Genomic DNA, 21,283 nt, shown 5'->3' with positions numbered 1-21,283 from the left:
AACCTTACAAAAACAACTGATTCTAGTAAAAATCACGTAGATACAAAATTATAGGAATTTTTAGACATAATGCATGTTTGGTTTTGGAGTTTTGTTTAAATAATTGTCATATTGAATGTGGCAGTATACTGTCATTATGAGTAAAACCTAATGTTTGTATTTGTCAACCTTACCAAAATACCTGATTCTGGTAAGACTCAATATTACAGGCATTTTTAGACAAAATGCATTTTGGTTTTGGAGTTATGTTTATAAAACTTTCATATTTAGTATGAAATAACTTGTGTCTTTATAACCTTACACATTATTTTTTTCCAGTAAAACTCACAAAGATACATTTCTCCAGGCATTATTAGTCATTTATCATGTTTGGTTTAGGAGTCATGTTTAAATAACTGTCATATTAAATGTTGCAGTTATACTGTCATTATGAGTAAAACCCAAGTTTTGTATTTGTAAACCTTACCAAAATACCTGATTCTGGCAAAACTCACATAGATTCAATATTACAGGCAGTTTAAGACGGACTGCAAGTTTGGTTTAGGAGTTTGGTCTTGGAATTATGTTTATCTAACTTTCATATTTAGTATGACAGTTATATATTGAGTAAAAAAAACAACTAACTTTTGTCTTTACAAACCTTACAAAATATTTTTTTTCTAGTAAAAGTCACAAAGATTCATTTCTCCAGACATTATTAGCCATTTAGCATATTACTATTACTATTATACCCTAACCCATTTAGGAGTTATGTTTAAATAACTGTTATTTTGAATATGGCAGTTATACTGTCATTATGAGTAAAACCCAATTTTTGTATTTGTAAACCTTACCAAAATAACGGATTCTGGTAAAACTCACATATATTTAATATTACAGGCATTTTTAGACGGATTGCAAGTTTGGTTTTGGTGTTATATTTATTCAACTTTCATATTTAGTATGACAGTATACTATTTTTTCCTGTAAAACTTACAAAGATACATTTCTCTAGGCATTATTTGACATTTTGCTTGCATGGTTTAGGAGTTATGTTTAAATAACAGTCAGATTGAATGTGACAGTATACTGTCATAGTAGTTTTTTACTCAATATGCCAGTAATGTTCTTAAAATCCTGAGATAATGCGAAAAAAGCAATAAAAATGTTTTTCAACATAATTCCTACACCAAACATGCAACATGTCTAATAATGCCTGAAGACATGTATCTTTGTTAGTTTTACTAGAAAATGTATCTTTTGTAAGTTTTGCAACGACGCAAGTAAGTTTTTTTAATTCAATATAACAGTATAACTGTCAAACTAAATGTATAATTTATATAAACATAACTCCAAAACTGAACATGCATTATGTCTAAAAATGCCTAAAATATTGTATCTATGTGAGTTTTACCAGAATAAGGTAATTTTGTAAGGTTTACAAATACAAAAATTGGTTTTTTTCTCATAATGACAGTAGAACTGCTATATTCAATTTGACAGTTATTTAATTATAACTTCCTAACCACACATGCAAATACGCTAATAAAGCCTAAAACAATGCATCCTTGTGAGTTTTACTCGCAACATATGCTATTTTAAGGCTTGCAAACACAAAAAGTAGTTTTTTACTGATTATGACAGTAATGTTCTTAAAATCCTGAGATAATGCGAAATAAGCAATAAAAATGTTTTTCATCATAATTCCTACACCAAACATGCAACATGTCTAATAATGCATGGATACATGTATCTTTGTTAGTTATACTAGAAAAATTATCTTTTGTAAGTTTTACAAAGACTCAAGTTAGTTTTTTTAATCCAATATGACAGTATAACTGTCATACCAAATATGAAAGTTATATAAACATAACTCCAAAACTGAACATGCATTATGTCTAAAAAGGCCTAAAATATTGTATCTATGTGAGTTTTACAAGAATCAGTTAATTTGGTAAGGTGTACAATTACATAAATTAGGGGTTTACTCATAATGACAGTTAACTGCTACATTCAATTTGACTGTTATTTAAACATAACTCCCTAACCACACATGCAAAATAGGTTAATAAAGCCTAAAACAATGCATCCTTGTGAGTTTTACTCGAAACATATGCTATTTTAAGGCTTGCAAACACAAAAAGTAGTTTTTTTACTCATTTTGACGGTAATGTTCTTAAAATCCTGAGATAATGCAAAATAAGCAATAAAAATGTTTTTCAACATAATTCCTACACCAAACATGCAACATGTCTAATAATGCCTGAAGACGTGTATCTTTGTTAGTTTTACTAGAAAAATTATCTTTTGTAAGTTTTGCAAAGAGGCAAGTTAGTTTTTTTAATTCAATATGACAGTCTAACTGTCATACCAAATATGAAAGTTATATAAACAAAACTCCAAACCTAAACATCCATTATGTCTAAAATTGCCTGTAATATTGTATATATGTGAGTTTCACCAGAATCAGGTAATTTGGTAAGGTTTACAAATACAAAATTTTTTTTTTTTCATAATGACAGTATAACTGCTACATTCAATTTGACTGTTATTTAAACATAACTTCCTAATCACACATGCAAATAGGTTAATAAAGCCTAAAACAATGCATCCTTGTGAGTTTTACTCGAAACATATGCTATTTTAAGGCTTGCAAACACAAAAAGTAGTTTTTTACTCATTATGACAGTAATGTTCTTAAAATCCTGAGATAATGCGAAATAAGCAATAAAAATGTTTTTCAACATAATTCCTACACCAAACATGCAACATGTCTGATAATGCGTGAAGATATGTATCTTTGTTAGTTTTACTAGAAAAATTATATTTTGTAAGTTTTGCAAAGAGGCAAGTTAGTTTTTTTAATGCAATATGACAGTATAACTGTCATACCAAATATGAAATATATATAAACATAACTCCAAAATTGAACATGCATTATGTCTAAAAATGCCTAAAATATTGTATCTATGTGAGTTTTACCAGAATCAGGTAATTTGGTAAGGTTTACAAATACAAAAATTGTTTTTTTTTCATAATGACAGTATAACTGCTACATTCAATTTGACTGTTATTTAAACATAACTTCCTAATCACACATGCAAATAGGTTAATAAAGCCTAAAACAATGCATCCTTGTGAGTTTTACTCGAAACATTTGCTATTTTAAGGCTTGCAAACACAAAAAGTAGTTTTTTACTCATTATGACAGAAAAGTTCTTAAAATCCTGAGATAATGCGAAATAAGCAATAAAAATGTTTTTCAACATAATTCCTACACCAAACATGCAACATGTCTAATAATGCCTGAAGACATGTATCTTTGTTAGTTTTACTAGAAAAAATATATTTTGTAAGTTTTGCAAAGAGGCAAGTTAGTTTTTTTAATTCAATATGACAGTATAACTGTCATACCAAATATGAAATATATATAAACATAACTCCAAAATTGAACATGCAATATGTCTAAAAATGCCTAAAATAATGTATCTATGTGAGTTTTACCAGAATCAGGTAATTTGGTAAGGTTTACAAATACAAAAATTGTTTTTTTTTCATAATGACAGTATAACTGCTACATTCAATTTGACTGTTATTTAAACATAACTTCCTAATCACACATGCAAATAGGTTAATAAAGCCTAAAACAATGCATCCTTGTGAGTTTTACTCGAAACATATGCTATTTTAAGGCTTGCAAACACAAAAAGTAGTTTTTTACTCATTATGACAGTAATGTTCTTAAAATCCTGAGATAATGCGAAATAAGCAATAAAAATGTTTTTCAACATAATTCCTACACCAAACATGCAACATGTCTGATAATGCGTGAAGATATGTATCTTTGTTAGTTTTACTGGAAAAATTATAATTTGTAAGTTTTGCAAAGAGGCAAATAAGTTTTTTTAATTCAATATGACATACCAAATATGAAAGTTATATAAACATAACTCCAAAACTGAACATGCATTATGTCTAAAAATGCCTAAAATATTGTATCTATGTGAGTTTTACAAGAATCAGTTATTTTGGTAAGGTGTACAATTACATAAATTAGGGGTTTACTCATAATGACAGTTAACTGCTACATTCAATTTGACTGTTATTTAAACATAACTCCCTAACCACACATGCAAAATAGGTTAATAAAGCCTAAAACAATGCATCCTTGTGAGTTTTACTCGAAACATATGCTATTTTAGGCTTGCAAACACAAAAAGTAGTTTTTTACTCATTTTGACAGTAATGTTCTTAAAATCCTGAGATAATGCAAAATAAGCAATAAAAATGTTTTTCAACATAATTCCTACACCAAACATGCAACATGTCTAATAATGCCTGAAGACATGTATCTTTGTTAGTTTTACTAGAAAAATTATCTTTTGTAAGTTTTGCAAAGAGGCAAATAAGTTTTTTTAATTCAATATGACAGTATAACTGTCATACCAAATATGAAAGTTATATAAACAAAACTCCAAACCTAAACATGCATTATGTCTAAAATTGCCTGTAATATTGTATATATTTGAGTTTCACCAGAATCAGGTAATTTGGTAAGGTTTACAAATACAACATTTTTTTTTTTTCATAATGACAGTATAACTGCTACATTCAATTTGACTGTTATTTAAACATAACTTCCTAATCACACATGCAAATAGGTTAATAAAGCCTAAAACAATGCATCCTTGTGAGTTTTACTTGAAACATATGCTATTTTAAGGCTTGCAAACACAAAAAGTAGTTTTTTACTCACTATGACAGTAATGTTCTTAAAATCCTGAGATAATGCGAAATAAGCAATAAAAATGTTTTTCAACATAATTCCTACACCAAACATGCAACATGTCTGATAATGCGTGAAGACATGTATCTTTGTTAGTTTTACTAGAAAAATTATATTTTGTAAGTTTTGCAAAGAGGCAAGTTAGGTTTTTTAATGCAATATGACAGTATAACTGTCATACCAAATATGAAATATAAATGAACATAACTCCAAAATTGAACATGCATTATGTCTAAAAATGCCTAAAATATTGTATCTATGTGAGTTTTACCAGAATCAGGTAATTTGGTAAGGTTTACAAATAAAAAATTGTTTTTTTTTCATAATGACAGTATAACTGCTACATTCAATTTGACTGTTATTTAAACATAACTTCCTAATCACACATGCAAATAGGTTAATAAAGCCTAAAACAATGCATCCCTGTGAGTTTTACTCGAAACATTTGCTATTTTAAGGCTTGCAAACACAAAAAGTAGTTTTTTACTCATTATGACAGAAAAGTTCTTAAAATCCTGAGATAATGCGAAATAAGCAATAAAAATGTTTTTCAACATAATTCCTACACCAAACATGCAACATGTCTAATAATAACTGAAGACATGTATCTTTGTTAGTTTTACTAGAAAAAATATATTTTGTAAGTTTTGCAAAGAGGCAAGTTAGTTTTTTTAATTCAATATGACAGTATAACTGTCATACCAAATATGAAATATATATAAACATAACTCCAAAATTGAACATGCAATATGTCTAAAAATGCCTAAAATATTGTATCTATGTGAGTTTTACCAGAATCAGGTAATTTGGTAAGGTTTACAAATACAAAAATTGTTTTTTTTTCATAATGACAGTATAACGCTACATTCAATTTGACTGTTATTTAAACATAACTTCCTAATCACACATGCAAATAGGTTAATAAAGCCTAAAACAATGCATCCTTGTGAGTTTTACTCGAAACATATGCTATTTTAAGGCTTGCAAACACAAAAAGTAGTTTTTTACTCATTATGACAGTAATGTTCTTAAAATCCTGAGATAATGCGAAATAAGCAATAAAAATGTTTTTCAACATAATTCCTACACCAAACATGCAACATGTCTGATAATGCGTGAAGATATGTATCTTTGTTAGTTTTACTAGAAAAATTATATTTTGTAAGTTTTGCAAAGAGGCAAGTTAGGTTTTTTAATGCAATATGACAGTATAACTGTCATACCAAATATGAAATATAAATGAACATAACTCCAAAATTGAACATGCATTATGTCTAAAAATGCCTAAAATATTGTATCTATGTGAGTTTTACCAGAATCAGGTAATTTGGTAAGGTTTACAAATAAAAAATTGTTTTTTTTTCATAATGACAGTATAACTGCTACATTCAATTTGACTGTTATTTAAACATAACTTCCTAATCACACATGCAAATAGGTTAATAAAGCCTAAAACAATGCATCCCTGTGAGTTTTACTCGAAACATTTGCTATTTTAAGGCTTGCAAACACAAAAAGTAGTTTTTTACTCATTATGACAGAAAAGTTCTTAAAATCCTGAGATAATGCGAAATAAGCAATAAAAATGTTTTTCAACATAATTCCTACACCAAACATGCAACATGTCTAATAATAACTGAAGACATGTATCTTTGTTAGTTTTACTAGAAAAAATATATTTTGTAAGTTTTGCAAAGAGGCAAGTTAGTTTTTTTAATTCAATATGACAGTATAACTGTCATACCAAATATGAAATATATATAAACATAACTCCAAAATTGAACATGCAATATGTCTAAAAATGCCTAAAATATTGTATCTATGTGAGTTTTACCAGAATCAGGTAATTTGGTAAGGTTTACAAATACAAAAATTGTTTTTTTTTCATAATGACAGTATAACTGCTACATTCAATTTGACTGTTATTTAAACATAACTTCCTAATCACACATGCAAATAGGTTAATAAAGCCTAAAACAATGCATCCTTGTGAGTTTTACTCGAAACATATGCTATTTTAAGGCTTGCAAACACAAAAAGTAGTTTTTTACTCATTATGACAGTAATGTTCTTAAAATCCTGAGATAATGCGAAATAAGCAATAAAAATGTTTTTCAACATAATTCCTACACCAAACATGCAACATGTCTGATAATGCCTGAATATATGTATCTTTGTTAGTTTTACTAGAAAAATTATATTTTGTAAGTTTTGCAAAGAGGCAAATAAGTTTTTTTAATTCAATATGACATACCAAATATGAAAGTTATATAAACATAACTCCAAAACTGAACATGCATTATGTCTAAAAATGCCTAAAATATTGTATCTGTGTGAGTTTTACAAGAATCAGTTATTTTGGTAAGGTGTACAATTACATAAATTAGGGGTTTACTCATAATGACAGTTAACTGCTACATTCAATTTGACTGTTATTTAAACATAACTCCCTAACCACACATGCAAAATAGGTTAATAAAGCCTAAAACAATGCATCCTTGTGAGTTTTACTCGAAACATATGCTATTTTAGGCTTGCAAACACAAAAAGTAGTTTTTTACTCATTTTGACATTAATGTTCTTAAAATCCTGAGATAATGCAAAATAAGCAATAAAAATGTTTTTCAACATAATTCCTACACCAAACATGCAACATGTCTAATAATGCCTGAAGACATGTATCTTTGTTAGTTTTACTAGAAAAATGATCTTTTATAAGTTTTGCAAAGAGGCAAATAAGTTTTTTTAATTCAATATGACAGTATAACTGTCATACCAAATATGAAAGTTATATAAACAAAACTCCAAACCTAAACATGCATTATGTCTAAAATTGCCTGTAATATTGTTTATATGTGAGTTTCACCAGAATCAGGTAATTTGGTAAGGTTTACAAATACAAAAAATTTTTTTTTTTCATAATGACAGTATAACGCTACATTCAATTTGACTGTTATTTAAACATAATTTCCTAATCACACATGCAAATAGGTTAATAAAGCCTAAAACAATGCATCCTTGTGAGTTTTACTCGAAACATATGCTATTTTAAGGCTTGCAAACACAAAAAGTATTTTTTTACTCATTTTGACAGTAATGTTCTTAAAATCCTGAGATAATGCGAAATAAGCATTAAAAATGTTTTTCAACATAATTCCTACACCAAACATGCAACATGTCTAGTAATGCGTGAAGATATGTATCTTTGTTAGTTTTACTAGAAAAATTATATTTTGTAAGTTTTGCAAAGAGGCAAGTTAGTTTTTTTAATGCAATATGACAGTATAACTGTCATACCAAATATGAAATATATATAAACATAACTCCAAAATTGAACATGCATTATGTCTAAAAATGCCTAAAATATTGTATCTATGTGAGTTTTACCAGAATCAGGTAATTTGGTAAGGTTTACAAATACAAAAATTGTTTTTTTTTCATAATGACAGTATAACTGCTACATTCAATTTGACTGTTATTTAAACATAACTTCCTAATCACACATGCAAATAGGTTAATAAAGCCTAAAACAATGCATCCTTGTGAGTTTTATTTGAAACATATGCTATTTTAAGGCTTGCAAACACAAAAAGTAGTTTTTTACTCATTATGACAGTAATGTTCTTAAAATCCTGAGATAATGCGAAATAAGCAATAAAAATGTTTTTCAACATAATTCCTACACCAAACATGCAACATGTCTGATAATGCGTGAAGATATGTATCTTTGTTAGTTTTACTAGAAAAATTATATTTTGTAAGTTTTGCAAAGAGGCAAGTTAGTTTTTTTAATTCAATATGACAGTATAACTGTCATACCAAATATGAAATATATATAAACATAACTCCAAAATTGAACATGCATTATGTCTAAAAATGCCTAAAATATTGTATCTATGTGAGTTTTACCAGAATCAGGTAATTTGGTAAGGTTTACAAATACAAAAATTGTTTTTTTTTCATAATGACAGTATAACTGCTACATTCAATTTGACTGTTATTTAAACATAACTTCCTAATCACACATGCAAATAGGTTAATAAAGCCTAAAACAATGCATCCTTGTGAGTTTTACTCGAAACATTTGCTATTTTAAGGCTTGCAAACACAAAAAGTAGTTTTTTACTCATTATGACAGTAAAGTTCTTAAAATCCTGAGATAATGCGAAATAAGCAATAAAAATATTTTTCAACATAATTCCTACACCAAACATGCAACATGTCTAATAATGCCTGAAGACATGTATCTTTGTTAGTTTTACTAGAAAAATTATATTTTGTAAGTTTTGCAAGAGGCAAGTTAGTTTTTTTAATGTACTATGACAGTATAACTGTCATACAAAATATGAAAGTTATATAAACATAACTCCAAAACTAAACATGGATTATGTCTAAAAATGCCTAAAATATTGTATCTCTGAGAGTTTTACAAGAATCAGTTAATTTGGTAAGGTGTACAATTACATAAATTAGGGGTTTACTCATAATGACAGTTAACTGCTACATTCAATTTGACTGTTATTTAAGCTTAACTCCCTAACCACACATGCAAATAGGTTAAAAAAAAGCCTGAAACAATGCATCCTTGTGAGTTTTACTCGAAACATATGCTATTTTAAGGCTTGCAAACACAAAAAGTAGTTTTTTACTACTATGTAATAAATGGCTAATTATGCCTGGAGAAATGTATCTTTGTGAGTTTTCCTGGAAAACGTTTTTTTTATAAGGTTTGTAAAGAAACAAGTTAGTTTTTTCACTTAATATGACAGTATAACTGTCATACTAAATATGAAAGTTAAATAAACATTACTCCAAAACCAAACTTGCAATACGTCTACAAATGCCTGTAATAGTGAATCTATGTGAGTTTGACCAGAATCAGGTATTTTTTTGTAAGGTTTACGAATACAAAAATTGGGTTTTACTCATAATGACAGTATAACTGCCATATTCAAAATAACAGTTATTTAAACATAACTCCTAAACCAAACATGCTAAATGGCTAATAATGCCTGGAGAAATGTATCTTTGCGAGTTTTACTAGAAACAAATATTTTTAAGGTTTGTAAAGAAATGTTGTTGTTTTTTTTTTACTCAATATGATGGTATAACTGTCTCTCTGAGCTGCCACCTTAACGTGGTAGAGGAGTTTGCGTGTCCCAATGATCCTAGGAGCTATGTTGTCCGGGGGCTTTATGCCCCCTGGTAGGGTCTCCCAAGACAAACTGGTCCTACGAGGGATCAGACAAAGAGCAGCTCGAAGACCTCCATGAATAATAAAAAACAAGGACCCAGATTTCCCTCGCCCGGACGCGGGTCACCGGGACCCCCTCTGGAGCCAGGCCCGGAGGTGGGGCACGATGGCGAGCGCCTGACATGGGGCCCGGCCGGGCACAGCCCGAAGAGGCAACGTGGGTCCCCCCTCCAATGGGCTCACCATCCATAGCAGGGGTCATAGAGGTCGGGTGCGATGTGAGCTGGGCGGCAGCCGAAGGCAGGGCACTTGGCGGTCCAATCCTCGGCTACAGAAGCTAGCTCTTGGGACGTGGAACGTCACCTCGCTGGGGGGGAAGGAGCCTGAGCTAGTGCGCGAAGTGGAGAAGTTCCGGTTAGATATAGTCGGACTCACTTCGACGCACAGCAAGAGCTCTGGAACCAGTTCTCTCGAGAGGGGCTGGACTCTCTTCCACTCTGGTGTTGCCGGCAGTGAAAGGCGACGGGCTGGGGTGGCAATTCTTGTTTCCCCCCGGCTCAGAGCCTGTACGTTGGAGTTCAACCCGGTGGACGAGAGGGTAGCTTCCCTCCGCCTTCGGGTGGGGGAACGGGTCCTGACTGTGGTTTGCGCTTACGCGCCAAACCGAAGCTCAGAGTACCCACCCTTTTTGGATTCACTCGAGGGAGTACTTGAGAGTGCTCCCCCGGGTGATTCCCTCATGCTACTGGGGGACTTCAATGCTCATGTTGGCAACGACAGTGAAACCTGGAGAGGCGTGATTGGGAAGAATGGCTGCCCGGATCTGAACCCGAGCGGTGTTTTGTTATTGGACTTTTGTGCCCGTCACAGATTTTCCATAACGAACACCATGTTCAAACATAAGGGTGTCCATATGTGCACTTGGCACCAGGACACCCTAGGCCGCAGTTCCATGATCGACTTTGTAGTTGTGTCATCGGATTTGCGGCCTCATGTTTTGGATACTCGGGTGAAGAGAGGGGCGGAGCTTTCTACCGATCACCACCTGTTGGTGAGTTGGCTGCGATGGTGGGGGAGGATGCCAGACAGACCTGGCAGGCCCAAACGCATTGTGAGGGTTTGCTGGGAACGTCTGGCAGAGTCTCCTGTCAGAGAGAGTTTCAATTCCCATCTCCGGAAGAACTTTGAACATGTCACGAGGGAGGTGCTGGACATTGAGTCCGAATGGACCATGTTCCGCGCCTCTATTGTCGAGGCGGCTGATTGGAGCTGTGGCCGCAAGGTAGTTGGTGCTTGTCGTGGCGGTAATCCTAGAACCCGTTGGTGGACACCGGCGGTGAGGGATGCCGTCAAGCTGAAGAAGGAGTCCTATCGGGTTCTTTTGGCTCATAGGACTCCTGAGGCAGCGGACAGGTACCGACAGGTGTGCGGCTTCAGCGGTCGCAGAGGCAAAAACTCGGACATGGGAGGAGTTCGGGGAAGCGCTGGAAAATGACTTCCGGACGGCTTCGAAGCAATTCTGGACCACCAGCCGCCGCCTCAGGAAGGGGAAGCAGTGCACTATCAACACCGTGTATGGCGAGGATGTTGTTCTGCTGACCTCGACTGCGGACTGTGGATCGGTGGAGGGAATACTTCGAAGACCTCCTCAATCCCACCAACACGTCTTCTTATGAGGAAGCAGTGCCTGGGGAGTCTGTGGTGGGCTCTCCTATTTCTGGGGCTGAGGTTGCTGAGGTAGTTAAAAAGCTCCTCGGTGGCAAGGCCCCAGGGCTAGATGAGATCCGCCCGGAGTTCCTTAAGGCTCTGGATGCTGTGGGGCTGTCTTGGTTGACAAGACTCTGCAGCATCGCGTGGACATCGGGGGCAGTACCTCTGGATTGGCAGACCGGGGTGGTGGTTCCTCTCTTTAAGAAGGGGAACCGGAGGGTGTGCTCTAACTATCGTGGGATCACACTCCTCAGCCTTCCCGGTAAGGTCTCTTCAGGTGTACTGGAGAGGAGGCTACGCCGGTTAGTCGAACCTCGGATTCAGGAGGAACAGTGTGGTTTTCGTCCTGGTCGTGGAACTGTGGACCAGCTCTATACTCTCGGCAGGGTCCTTGAGGGTACATGGGAGTTTGCCCAACCAGTCTACATGTGTTTTGTGGACTTGGAGAAGGCATTCGACCGTGTCCCTCGGGAAGTCCTGTGGGGAGTGCTCAGAGAGTATGGGGTATCGGACTGTCTGATTGTGGCAGTCCGCTCTCTGTATGCTCAGTGCCAGAGCTTGGTCCGCATTGCCGGCAGTAAGTCGGACACGTTTCCAGTGAGGGTTGGACTCCGCCAAGGCTGCCCTTTGTCACCGATTCTGTTCATAACTTTTATGGACAGAATTTATAGGCGCAGTCAAGGCGTTGAGGGGATCTGGTTTGGTGGCTGCAGGATTAGGTCTCTGCTTTATGCAGATGATGTGGTCCTGTTGGCTTCATCTGGCCAGGATCTTCAGCTCTCACTGGATCGGTTCGCAGCCGAGTGTGAAGCGACTGGGATGGACCATGGACTCGGACCTCCAAGTCCCAGTGCATGGTTCTCGCTAACCCGGTCATGAGCTTTGGGTTATGACCGAAAGGACAAGATCACGGGTACAAGCGGCCGAAATGATTTTCCTCCGCCGGGTGGCGGGGCTCTCCCTTAGAGATAGGGTGTGAGAAGCTCTGCCATCCGGGGAGAGCTCAAAGTAAAGCCGCTGCTCCTCCACATCGAGAGGAGCCAGATGAGGTGGTTCGGGCATCTGGTCAGGATGCCACCCGAACGCCTCCCTAGGGAGGTGTTTAGGGCACGTCCGACCGGTAGGAGGCCACGGGGAAGACCCAGGACACGTTGGGAAGACTATGTCTCCCGGCTGGCCTGGGAACGCCTCGGGGTCCCACAGGAAGAGCTGGACGAAGTGGCTGGGGAGAGGGAAGTCTGGGCTTCCCTGCTTAGGCTGCTGCCCCCGCGACCCGACCTCGGATAAGCGGAAGAAGATGGATGGATGGATGGATAAATATAAAAGTAATATAAACATCATTCCAAAACCAAACTCCTAAACCAAACTTGCAATCCGTCTTAAACTGCCTGTAATATTGAATCTATATGAGTTTTACCAGAATCAGGTATTTTGGTAAGGTTTACAAATACAAAACTTGGGTTTTACTCATAATGACAGTATAACTGCATTATTTGATATGACAGTTATTTAAACATAACTCCTAAACCAAACATGATAAATAGCTAATAATGCCTGGAAAAATGTATATAAACATAACTCCAAAACCAAACATGCATTATGTCTAAAAATGCCTGTAATATTGTATCTATGTGAGTTTTACCAGAATCAGGAATTTTGGTAAGGTTTATAAATACAAAAATTAGGTTTTACTCATAATGACAGTATAACTGCCACCCTCAATATGACGGTTATGTAACATAACTCCTAAACCACAAATGCAAAATGGCTAATAATGCCTGGAGAAATGTATCTTTGTGAGTTTTACAGGAAAAAAAATATTTTGTAAGGTTTGATAAGACACAAAATAGTTTTTTTTTATTCAATATGTTTGTATAACTGTCATAATAAATGTAAAAGTTATATAAACATAACTCCAATACCAAACATGCAATCCGTCTAAAAATGCCTGTTATATTGAATCTATGTGAGTTTTACTAGAATCAGGTATTTTGTTAAGGTTTACAAATACAAAAATTAGGTTTTACTCACTATGACAGTATACTGTCACATTCAATCTGACAATCTTATTTAAACACAAATTCTAAACCACGGATGCAAAGTGGCTAATAATAACTGGAGAAATGTATCTTTGTGAGATTACTGGAAAAACATATTTTGTAAGGTTTGTAAAGAACCAATTTAGTTTTTTTTACTTAATATGATGAGGTGGCGACATTTCCAGGGTGTACCCCGCCTTCCGCTCGATTGTAGCTGACATAGGCTCCAGCGCCCCCCGCGACCCCGAAGGGAATAAGCGGTAGAAAATGGATGGATGGATGGACATCCATTAAAAAATGCCTGTAATATTGTATCACTCCTCTCTGAGCTGCCACCTTAACGTGGTAGAGGAGTTTGCGTGTCCCAATGATCCTAGGAGCTATGTTGTCCGGGGGCTTTATGCCCCCTGGTAGGGTCTCCCAAGACAAACTGGTCCTAGGTGAGGGATCAGACAAAGAGCAGCTCGAAGACCTCCATGAAAAATAAAAAACAAGGACCCAGATTTCCCTCGCCCGGACGCGGGTCACCGGGGCCCCCCTCTGGAGCCAGGCCCGGAGGTGGGGCACGATGGCGAGCACCTGGTGGCCGGGCCTGCCCCCATGGGGCCCGGCCGGGCACAGCCCGAAGAGGCAACGTGGGTCCCCCCTCCAATGGGCTCACCACCCATAGCAGGGGTCATGGAGGTCGGGTGCAATGTGAGCTGGGCGGCAGCCGAAGGCAGGGCACTTGGCGGTCCGATCCTCGGCTACAGAAGCTAGCTCTTGGGACGTGGAACGTCACCTCGCTGGGGGGGAAGGAGCCTGAGCTAGTGCGCGAGGTGGAGAAGTTCCGGCTAGATATAGTCGGACTCACTTCGAATGGTTTGGTGGCTGCAGGATTAGGTCTCTGCTTTTTGCAGATGATGTGGTCCTGATGGCTTCATCTGGCCAGGATCTTCAGCTCTCACTGGATCGGTTCGCAGCCGAGTGTGAAGCGACTGGGATGAGAATCAGCACCTCCAAGTCCGAGTCCATGGTTCTCGCCCGGAAAAGGGTGGAGTGCCATCTCCGGGTTGGGGAGGAGATTTTGCCCCAAGTGGAGGAGTTCAAGTACCTCGGAGTCTTGTTCACGAGTGGGGGAAGAGTGGATCGTGAGATCGACAGGCGGATCGGTGCGGCGTCTTCAGTAATGCGGACGCTGTATCGATCCGTTGTGGTGAAGAAGGAGCTGAGCCGGAAGGCAAAGCTCTCAATTTACCGGTCGATCTACGTTCCCATCCTCACCTATGGTCATGAGCTTTGGGTTATGACCGAAAGGACAAGATCACGGGTACAAGCGGCCGAAATGAGTTTCCTCCGCCGGGTGGCGGGGCTCTCCATTAGAGATAGGGTGAGAAGCTCTGCCATCCGGGAGGAGCTCAAAGTAAAGCCGCTGCTCCTCCACATCGAGAGGAGCCAGATGAGGTGGTTCGGGCATCTGGTCAGGATGCCACCCGAACGCCTCCCTAGGGAGGTGTTTATGGCACGTCTGACCGGTAGGAGGCCGCGGGGAAGACCCAGGACACGTTGGGAAGACTATATCTCCCGGCTGGCCTGGGAACGCCTCGGGGTCCCCTGGGAGGAGCTGGACGAAGTGGCTGGGGAGAGGGAAGTCTGGGCTTCCCTGCTTAGGCTGCTGCCCCCGCGACCCGACCTCGGATAAGCGGAGGAAGATGGATGGATGGATATTGTATCAATGTGAGTTTTACTAAAATCAGTTGTTTTTGTAAGTTTTGCAAATACAAAATATTGGTTTTACTCACTATGACATTGTACTGTCACATTCAATCTGACAGCTATTTAAACATAACTCCTAAACCACACATGCAAAATGACTAATAATGCCGAGAAAAATGTATCTCTCTGAATTTTATTGGAAAAAAATATTTTTTAAGGTTTTTAAAATTACAAGTTTGTTATTTTTTACTCAATTTGACAGTATAACTGTCATACTGAATATGAAAGTTATATACACATAACTCTAAAACCAAACTTGCAATCCGTCTAAAAATGCCTGTGATTATGAATCTATGTGAGTTTAACCAAAATCAGGTATTTTGGTAAGGTTTACAAATACAAAAATTAGGTTTTACTCATAATGACAGTATAACTGCCACACGCAATATGACAGTTTTTTAAACATAACTCCTAAAAAAACAAATGCAAAATGACTAATAATGCCTGGAAAAATGTATCTTTGTGAAATTTAATGAAAAAAAAATATTTTGTAAGGTTTGTAAAGACACAAATTAGTTTTTTTTATTCAATATGATGGTATAACTGTCATACTAAATATGAAAGTTGTATAAACATAACTGCAACACCAAACATGTTTTATGTCTATGTGTAATATTGTATCTATGTGAGTTTTACCAGAATCAGGTATTTTGGTAAGGTTTACAAATACAAAAATTAGGTTTTACTCACTATGACAGTATACTGTCACATTCAATCTGACAGTTATGTAAACATAACTCCTAAACCACACATGCAAAATGGCTAATAATGCCTGGAGAAATGTATCTTTGTGAGTTTTACTAGGAAAAACAATTTGTAAGGTTTGTAAAGACACACGTTAGTTTTTTTTACTCAATATGACAGTATAACTGTCATACTACATGCAGAAAATATATAAACATGACTCCAAAACCAAACTTGCAATCCGTCTAAAAATGTCTGTAATATTGAATCTATGTGAGTTTTACCAAAATGAGGTATTTTGGTAAGGTTGACAAATAAAAAAAATAGGTTTTACTGATAGTGACATTATAAGTGCCACACTCAATATGACAGTTATTTAAACATAAGTCATAAACGACACATGAAAATGGCTATTAAACCTGGAGAAATGTATCTTTGTTAGTTTTACTAGAGTAATGATCTTTTGTAAGGTTTACAAAGACACAAGTTTTTTTACTCAATATGACGGTATAACTGTCAAACTAAAAAAAGTTATAGAAACATGACTCCAAAACCAAACTCAAAAACCAAACATGCAATCCATTTAAAAATGCCTGTAATATTAAATATATGTGAGTTTTATCAGAATCAGGTATTGTGGTAAGGTTTACAATACCAAAATTAGGTTTTACTCATAATGACAGTATAACTGCCACGCTCAATATGACAGTTATTTAAACATAACTCCTAAAACACACATGCAAAATGACTAATAATGCGTGGAAAAATGTATCTTTGTGATTTTTACTGGAAAAAAATATTTTGTAAGGTTTGTAAAGATACTGTTTTTTTTTTTTTTTTTAACTCAATATGATGGTATAACTGTCATACTAAAAATGAAAGTTTTATAAACATAACTCCAAAACCAAACTTGCAATTCGTAAAAAAAATGGCTGTAATATTGAATATATTTGATTTTTACCAGAATCAGGTATTTTGGTAAGGATTACAAATACAAAAATTAGGTTTTACTCATATTGACAGATAACCGCCAAATTGTTTTAAACATAACTCATAAACAAAACATGCTAAATGGCTAATAATGCCTGGAGAAAAGTATCTTTGTGAGTTTTACTGGAAAAAAATAAATAAAAATGGTAAGGTTTGTAAAGACACAAGTTAGTTTTTTCTAACTCAAAAAGACAGTATAACTGTCATACTAAATGGAAAAGTTATATAAACATAACTCCAAAACCAAACATGCATTATGTCTAAGAATGCCTGAAATGATGTATCCATGTGAGTTATACTAGAATCAGTTGTTTTTGTAAGTTTTGCAAATACAAAATATTGGTTTTACTCACTATGACAGTATACTGTCACATTCGATCTGACAGTTATTTAAACATAACTCCTAAACCACATATTCAAAATGACTAATAATGCCTGGAGAAATGTATCTCTGTGAATTTTTCTGGAAAAAAATATTTTTTACAACACAATTTTTTTTTACTCAAAATGACAGCAGTATACTGTCATAGTGAGTAAAACCTTATTTTTGTATTTGTAAACCTTACCAAAATACCTGATTGTAGTAAAACTCACATAGATACAATATTACAGGCATTTTTTGAACATAATGCATGTTTGGTTTTGGAGTTATGTTTATATAACTTTCATATTTAGTATGACAGTTTTACTGTCATATTAAGTAAAAAAAAAAACTAACTTGTGTCTTTACAAACCTTACAAAATATATATATTTTTTTTTCAGTAAAACTCACAAAGGCATTATTAGTCATTTTGTATGTGTGGTTTAGGAGTTATGTTTAAATAACTGTCAGATTGAATGTGACAGCATACTGTCATAGTGAGTAAATTCAATATTTTCTATTTTCAAACCTTAAAAAAACAACTGATTCTAGTAAAACTCACATGGATACAATGTTACAGGCATTTTTAGACATAATGCATGTTTGGTTTTGGAGTTTTGTTTATATACATTTTACATTTAGTATGACAGTTATACTGTCATATGGAGTAAAAAACAACTAACTTGTGTCTTTACAAACCTTACTAAAATGTTGTTTTTTTCAGGAAAACTCACAAAGATGCATTTCTCCAGTCATTATTAGCCATTTAGCATGTTTGGTTTAGGAGTTATGTTTAAATAACTGTCATTTTGAACGTTGCAGTTATACTGTCATTATGAGTAAAACCAAATTTTTGTATTTGTAAACCTTACCAAAATCCCTGTTTGTGGTAAAACTCACATAGATTCAATATTACATGCATTTTTAGACGGATTGCATGTTTGGTTTTGAAGTTATGTTCATATAACTTTCAAATTTAGTAAGACAGTTATACCATCATATTGAATAAAAAAAAAAAACTTGTGTCCGAACAAACCTTACAAAATATATTTTTTCCAGTAAAACTCACAAAAATAAATTTCTCCAGGCATTATTAGCCATTTTGCATGTGTGGTTTAGGAGTTATGTTTAAATAACTGTCAGATTGAATGTAACAGTATACTGTCATAGTGAGTAAAACCAATATTTTGTATTTGAAAACCTTACAAAAACAACTGATTCTACTAAAACTCACATGGATACAATATTACAGGCATTTTTTGACATAATGCATGTTTGTTTTTGGAGTTATAATTATATAACTTTTACATTTAGTATGACAGTTATACTGTCATATTGAGTAAAAAAAATAAATAACTTGTGTCTTTAAAAACCTTACAAAATATTTTTTTTTCCCAGTAAAACTCACAAAGATAAATTTTTCCAGGCATTATTAGCCATTTTGCATGTGAGGTTTAGGAGTTATATTTAAATAACTGTCATATTGCGTGTGGCAGTTATACTGTCATTATGAGTAAAACCTAATTGTTGTATTTGTGAACCTTACCAAAATACCTGTTTGTGGTAAAACTCACATAGATTCAATATTACAGGCATTTTTAGATGGATTGCATGTTTGGTTTTGAAGTTATGTTTATATAACTTTTATAGTTATACCATCATATTGAGTAAAAAAAACTAACTTGTGTCCAAACAAACGTTACAAAATATTTTTTTTCCAGTAAAACTCACAAAAATACATTTCTCCAGGCATTATTAGTCACTTTGAATGTGTGGTTTAGGAGTTATGTTTAAATAACTGTCAGATTGAATGTGACAGTATACTGTCATAGTGAGTAAAACCAATATTTTGTATTCCCAAAACTTACAAAAACAACTGATTCTAGTAAAACTCACATGGATACATCATTACAGGCAATTTTAGATATAATGCATGTTTGGTTTTGTAGTTATGTTTATACAACTTTTACATTAAGTATGACAGTTATACTGTCATATTGAGTAAAACAAAACTAACTTGTGTCTTTACAAACCATACAAAATAATGTTTTTCCAGTAAAACTCACAAAGACACCTTTCTCCAGGCATTATTAGCCATATAGCATGTTTGGTTTAGGAGTTATGTTTAAATATTTGTCATTTTGAACGTGGTAGTTATACTGTCATTATGAGTAAAACCAAATTTTTTTATTTGTAAACCTTACCAAAATACCTGTTACTGGAAAAATATATTTTGTAAGGTTTGTATAGACACAAATTAGTTTCTTTTACTCAATATGACAGTATAACTGTCATACTAAATATGAAAGTTATATAAACATAACTCTAAAACCAAACATGCAATCCGTCTAAAAATGCCTGTAATATTGTATCTATATGAGTTTTACTACAATCAGGTATTTTGGTAAGGTTTACAAATACAACAATTAGGTTTTACTCATAATGACAGTATAACTGCCACACGCAATATGACAGTTATTTAAATATAACTCCTAAACCTCACATGCAAAATGGCTAATAATGCCTGGAAAAATGTATCTTTGTGAGTTTTACTGGGAAAAAAAAAAATATTTTGTAAGGTTTTTAATGACACAAGTTTTTTTCTTTTTTACTCAATATGACAGTATAACTCTCATACTAAATGTAAAAGTTATATAATTATAACTCCAAAACCAAACATGCATTATGTCTAAAAATGCCTGTAATATTGTATCCATGTGAGTTTTACTAGAATCAGTTGTTTTTGTAAGGTTTTCAAATACAAAATATTGGTTTTACTGTAATATTGTATCGATGTGGTACAAAAAAATGCAAATACAAAATATTGGTTTTACTCACTATGACAGTACACTGTCACATTCAATCTGACAGTTATTTAAACATAACTCCTAAACCACACATACAAAATGACTAATAACGCATGGAGAAAAGTTTATTTGTGAGTTTTAAACTGTCAGATTGAATGTGACAGTATACTGTCATAGTGAGTAAAACCAGTATTTTGTATTTGCAAAAATTACAAAAACAACTTATTCTAGTAAAACTCACATGGATACAATATTACAGGCATTTTTAGACATAATGCATGTTTGGTTTTGGAGTTATATTAATATGATGAGATGGCGACTTTTCCAGGGTGTACCCCGCCTTCCGCCCGATTGTAGCTGAGATAGGCTCCAGCGACCCCCGCCACCCCGAAGGGAATAATCGGTAGAAAATGGATGGATGGTTGGAAAGTATAACTGTCATACTAAATGTAAAAGTAGTATAAACATAACTCCAAAACCCAACATGCATTATGTCTAAAAATGCCTGTAATATTGTATCCATGTGAGTTAACTAGAATCAGTTGTTTTTGTAAGTTTTGCAAATACAAAATATTGGTTTTACTCACTATGACAGTATACTGTCACATTCAATCTGACAGTTTAAAACTCACAAATAAACTTTTCTCCAGGCGGTATTAGTCATTTTGTATGTGTGGTTTAGGAGTTATGTTTAAATAACTGTCAGATTGAATGTGACAGTGTACTGTCATAGTGAGTAAAACCAATATTTTGTATTTGCATTTTTTTGTACCACATCGATACAATATTACAGGAATTTTTAGACATAAAGCATGTTTGGTTTTGGAGTTATATTTATATAACTTTCATATTTAGTATGAAAGTTATACCATCAAATTGAGTAAAAAAACAAACTAATTTGTATCTTTACAAACCTTACAAAATATTGTTTTCCAGTAAAATTCACAAATATACCTTTCTCTAGGCATTATTAGTCA

This window comes from Nerophis lumbriciformis, linkage group LG38 (genome assembly GCF_033978685.3).
Source record: "Nerophis lumbriciformis linkage group LG38, RoL_Nlum_v2.1, whole genome shotgun sequence".
Classification (NCBI taxonomy): domain Eukaryota; kingdom Metazoa; phylum Chordata; class Actinopteri; order Syngnathiformes; family Syngnathidae; genus Nerophis; species Nerophis lumbriciformis.
The sequence above is the reverse complement of the archived record's forward strand: the minus strand, read 5'-3'. Positions refer to the sequence as shown.